Here is a 6,000-nt window from a genome sequence, read left to right on the forward strand (position 1 = left end):
ATTGTTCACGTCCTGAAGATCTGGCCTCATTATTTGAATAGGGTTCCTTGTGAGATTTATACTGATCATCAGAGCTTGCAACACCTGTTCAAGCAAAAGGATCTAAATTTGTGCCAGAGGAGATGGTTAGAGTTGCTGAAGGACTATGATATCACTATTTTGTACTACACGGGCAAGGCCAATATGGTGGTCGATGCCTTGAGTCGCCGGGTAGAGAGTTTGGGGAGCTTGGCTTATTTACCAGCATCGGAGAGGCCTATGGCAATGGATGTTCAGGCCTTAGCCAGCCAGTTTGTGAGATTGGATCTTTCGAAGCCCAGTCGGGTTTTAGCTTGTGTGGTTTCTCGGTCTTCTTTATTTGATCGTATCAGGGAGCATCAAGTTGAACCTCATTTGATTGTCCTCAAGGACAAGGTTGAGCATGGTGATGCCAGAGATATGACCATTGGTGATGACGGGGTATTGAGGATGCAGGGTCGGATTTGTGTACCCAATGTTGATGGGCTTCGGGAGTTGATTTTGGAGGAGGCCCACAGTTTGCGGTATTCCATTCATTCGGGTGCCATGAAGATGTATCAGGATTTGAGGCAGCACTATTGGTGGAGGCGGATGAAGAAAGATATAGTTGGGTTTGTAGCTCGGTGCCTCAATTGTCAGCAGGTGAAGTATGAACACCAGAGACCGGGTGGGTTGCTTCAGTAGATAGAGATTCTGGAGTGGAAGTGGGAGAGGATCATCATGGACTTTATAGTTGGGCTTCCACGGACTTTGAGAAAGTTCGATGCTTTTTGGGTGATTGTGGATCGGCTGACCAAGTCTGCGCACTTCATTTCAGTGTGTACTACTTATTCTTCGGACAGTTGGCGGAGATCTATATTCTGGAGATTGTCCGTCTGCATGGTATTCCAGTTTCCATTTTTCTGATAGGGGTACTCAGTTCACATCACAGTTTTGGAGGGTCGTTCAGCATGAGTTAGGTACTCGGGTGGAGTTGAGTACAACATTTCACCCTCAGACAGACGGACAGTCCGAGCGCACTATTCAGATTCTTGAGGATATGCTCCGTGTGTGTGTGATTGAGTTTGGAGGGTCTTGGGATCAGTTATTTCCATTGGCAGAGTTTGCCTACAATAACAACTATTAGTCCAGCATTAAAATGGCACCGTATGAGGCTTTATATGGTAGGCGGTGTAGATCTCCGGTGGGTTGGTTTGAGCCGGGTGAGGCTAGACTACTAGGCACAGACTTGGTTCAAGATGTTTTGGAGAAGGTCAAGGTGATTCAGGATAGACTCCATACAGCACAGTCCAGACAGAAGAGTTACGCGGACAGAAGGTTCGTGATGTTTCCTATATGGTTGGAGAGCGGGTCCTGCTTCGGGTTTCGCCTATGAAGGGCGTTATGAGATTTGGGAAGAAGGGAAAGTTGAGTCCGAGGTTTATTGGCCCTTTTGAGATATTGAGGCATGTTGGGGAGATTGCTTATAAGCTTGCCTTACCTCCCAGCTTGGCAGGAGTCCATCCGGTATTTCATGTTTCTATGCTCTGGAGGTATCACGGTGATTCGTCGCACGTGTTAGATTTCAGTTCAGTCTAGTTGGACAAGGATCTATCCTATGTTGAGGAGCCAGGGCAATATTGGGCAAGCAGGTTAGAAAGCTGAGGTCAAAGAATATTGCGTCACTGAAGGTTCAGTGGCGGGGTCAGCCAGTCGAGGAGGCGACCTAGGAGACCGAACAGGATATGCGCAGCTGCTACCCCCATCTTTTCATTACTTCAGGTATGTCTCTATGCTCGTTCGAGGATGAACGAATGTTTAAGTGTAGGAGGATGTGACGAACCAGCCGGTTGTCTTAAGAATTAACGCCCCGATTCCCTATTAACTATTTCCCCATGTTTATTTCTGCTGATTTGATTTGCTGGGATGTTCGGTTTTGAGTTTCGAAGAGTTTTGGGACACTTAGTCCCTAAATGAGAGCTTAAGTGTTGGAAATTTGACCGTAGTTGAAACAGTATGAAGACAGCCTCAGAATGGAATTCTGATAGTTCCGTTAGCTCCGTTGTGTGATTTCGGGCTTAGGGCATGTTCGGATTGTGTTTTGGAGGCTCGTACCTAATTTAGGCTTGAAATGCCGAAAGTTGAATTTTGAAGATTCTGGTTCGATAGTGAGATTTTGATCCGAGGGTCAGAATGGAATTCCGGAAGTTGGAGTAGCTCCATAGTGTTGAATGTGACGTGTGTGCAAAATTTCAGGTTATTCAGACGAGGTTTGATAGACTTTTTGATCGAAAGCGTATTTGGAAAGTTTTGAAGTTCTTAGGCTTGAATCCGATGCTAATTGGTTGATTCGATGTTGTTTGGAAGATTGGTACAAGTTTGGATAGGGGTATATGACTTGTTTGTGCTTTTGGTTGAGGTCCCGGGGGCCTCGGGATGATTTCGGGTGGTTAACGGGAAGTTTGGAGTTGAGAGTTTGCAGCTAAATTTTCAGTTCTGCTGTCATAACCGCACCTACGGTTTGGGGACCGCAGGTGCGAGCCCGCAAAAGCGATAAGGGAAACCGCAGATGCGGCCAAGAGGAAGATGGGCTGGATCCGCGGATGGGGGAGTTAGGCCGCACCTGCGAGGTCGTAGGTGCGAGAAGCATGTCGTAGAAGCGGAAATGGTGATTTAATGAAAAGTCACAGATGCGACCTTGGCTCCGCAGAAGAAGGACAGCAGGTGCGGTCCCAGGACCACAGATGCAGTTTCACTGGTCAGAAAATAGGGATTCCGAGGGTTTAGTTTCAAAACATGGAAAAATCAAATTGGAGCTCGGGAGAGGGCGATTTTGGGAGGAAGTTGAAGAGGAAATCAATGGGTAACAATTCTTTAACCCTTTATAGTTATATTCCATCAATCTATTGTTAGTTTTATCATTAATCTCAGATTGGAGATGAAAATTGGGGAAAAGTTGGAAGAAAGTTCTTAGACCTAGAATTCGAATTTTGATTGGGAATCTGACCTTAGATTTTGGTACTTTTGGTATGACTGAACTCGTGAGAGTGTGAGGATTCTAAAAATATAAATTTTACCCGATTTTGAGACGTGGGCCCGAGGGGCATTTTGGTTATTTTACCTAATTTCGCTTATTAGCTTAGAATTTCTTTGTAGAATTAGTTACTTGAAGTGTTATTTACATTATGAAATTGAATTGAATAGATTTGGGTCATTTGGAGTCGAGTACTCGTGGCAAGAGCGTGGTTTCAGATTGATTTGAGCTGGTTCGAAGTAAGGGGCTTGCCTACTTGTGTGGGGGACATTTGTCGCACCTCCTTTTTGCCGCGCCCGCGGGGCGCGTGGGGAGTTTTCTCCAATTGAAGGACAGTCGAAACGGGATTTGTTTATCTGTTTTGGAGTCGCCACCTGGGAATTTTAAGGCGTCCCAAGTCACTAATTATAATCCCTGAATCGAGGAGAATATGACTCTGTTTATTATTCTGCGAACCAGAAATCCTGAGTAAGGAATTTTGTTAATCCGGAAGAAGGTGTTAGGCATTTCCGAATTTCGTGGTTCTAGCACGGTCGCTTAACTGTTTTTATTATTGGCTTAATTATCTTGATTTTATTAAATACGTTGATATTACATGTTTTTACTACCGCTTATTGAGGACCCTTCTTTGAATCGAATTACGCGTACGTATATTCGTGTTTTAAATTTTACAAATGCGGAATTGTGTCACGCGTACGTGTACACGATAACTTTTAAACAATCGTTTTTCGAAATTGTGTCGAATCAAGAATATTTGTTTTTCTTGAATAGTGAACCGTACATCTCGGGTTTTTATGAAATTGATTTAACGCCTTTGAAAAAATCCTTTTTATTAAATGTCCGTTCGAAATTGCGCGTACGCATAATCCGAATTTTTATTTTTTAAAAATATAATCAGGGTACGCGAACGCATCCCTAATTGCGCAAAATATTTGTAATGGTTTAGGGATTTTCCACAAATTGTTTATTATATTCATGTATTTCTTTTATGTGAAAATCATGAGAAACTCCTATTTAGAGGCCTATAAATTCTTTGAAAAGAATTCGCAATCTATTAAAGGTTGTTCGTCGATTATGATTTCCGAATATAAGTTATATTCATTCCAACTATTCAAATTCAAAGAACATAATAAAAATATGATTAATACTATTTTTAAACAAATATGACACATATATATATATATATATATATATATATATATATATATATATATATATATGCCAAAGAATAAATTGCATATGAAACTGAAAATAAATGATTCATAAAGGAAGGAAATATTTTCCGAGAATTTTCATTATTTACTTAATGCAAATTTTATTTCTAATTATCACTGATGTAAAGCGCGACAATTTATGCTTGTACATCTCTTTTCATTCTCATATACTCGCTTTTAATCTAATAGGCCTAATTATTTGATCAATTTGTCTTATGAAGGTAGATAGGCATCGAGTTATAATGGCTGAATTATTATACAAGTTAATTCAATTAAATTACCTTACATGCAACTTAACTGTATATCGTAAACATTCATAATGTTTTAACATTGTAATAAGCTACATCATATCACCTTTCGCCAACTTTTATACACACATCTATTATCTTATTAAAAATATACCAACAACACCATCTTAACCTTATTTAACAATAAATATCACTACTGTAGTTTTCTTGGCACTTCTACATCACTTCTTACTTAACCAACAACAAAATTTAAATAATGACCAACATTCATACCATATTCCCTACTTCGACAATTTAATATGATTAAACTAATGAGATAATGAGCTAATATTATTACAAATCTTTATACGAACTTTCAAAGTAAGACAATTCGCTCATAGCTATCAAATTGAATTCATTACTAATTAACTAACATAAAATAAAAATGAAATTTAAATTGATGAACTTGGACAAATAGAAAACAGAATTTCAATTCAAACTTCATTGATGAGTCATGTTGAATCTCTTTCCAACTTAAAATTTAAAAGACATGTACCTGAAAATGAAGGTGGAAGGAATAAATTTCAGCAGTAGCAGCAGTAACAAATTCAGCCAAATACCAGTATTCCCACAGATTTAAACAATAATAAGATCCGAAGAAAACAGATGCACAGTATAGTTATTTTTTAAAAGACACTTCAGATGTTAACTGAATCAGTGGAACCAAGTAAGGTTGAACAGATTCAATAGAAGAAACAATATTTCAGATTTCAATTTCTTTTCAGTTTCAAATTCCCATTTTTTCTGATTTTTTTGTTTCTGCAGTTGTATATCTGTGTGTGTGTATGACTGTTATTTTTGTTCCCTTTCTGTTTCTTCTTCCTCTCCTAAATTCTCTCAAACTAATCTTCTTCTGAAAACTGATTTCCCTCCCTCTGAAAACTGATTAAAACTCTCCTTCTGTCTGAAACTGTATTCAAGTTTTCTAAAAAAAACTCCTTAAAAACTCTCTTAAAAAATTCTCTCCTCTAAGGTCTGTCCAGCTCCTGTATTTATACAGGGCTGGTTGCACCCTTTAATTTTTTAAAAATCAGAAAGTTTTTCCATTAAAACTACTTTTGAATATTTTAAAACTAAGTGCTATTTATCATGTTTTTCAGCAGCCCATTACCCTTTGTTTCCCATTATCCCATTTAAATTATAGCCACTATCATTCCATTATAAGCACACTATTATTATTACATTACCCTACTGTTTCATTCCTCAAATACCCCCAGAAAACCCCTTAATATTACTGTTATTACTGCCCCAGACCAAAACTGCTTAAACCTTAACCAAATTATCTGAATTAATCCTATTTAGCAGCTAATAACCAATTCCTAAATCAAACAAACATTCTGTCTTTACATATTATGCTAAACAGGGAAATGCAATAGCTGATGTACAAGAGCTAAATTCAGATTGAACACTGAACTTGCATCCAAACATATTAACAATACACAGAACTCAAAAGAACATTTCAACTGAA

The sequence above is a fragment of the Nicotiana sylvestris genome, chromosome 11 (assembly GCF_000393655.2).
Source record: "Nicotiana sylvestris chromosome 11, ASM39365v2, whole genome shotgun sequence".
Classification (NCBI taxonomy): Eukaryota; Viridiplantae; Streptophyta; class Magnoliopsida; order Solanales; family Solanaceae; genus Nicotiana; species Nicotiana sylvestris.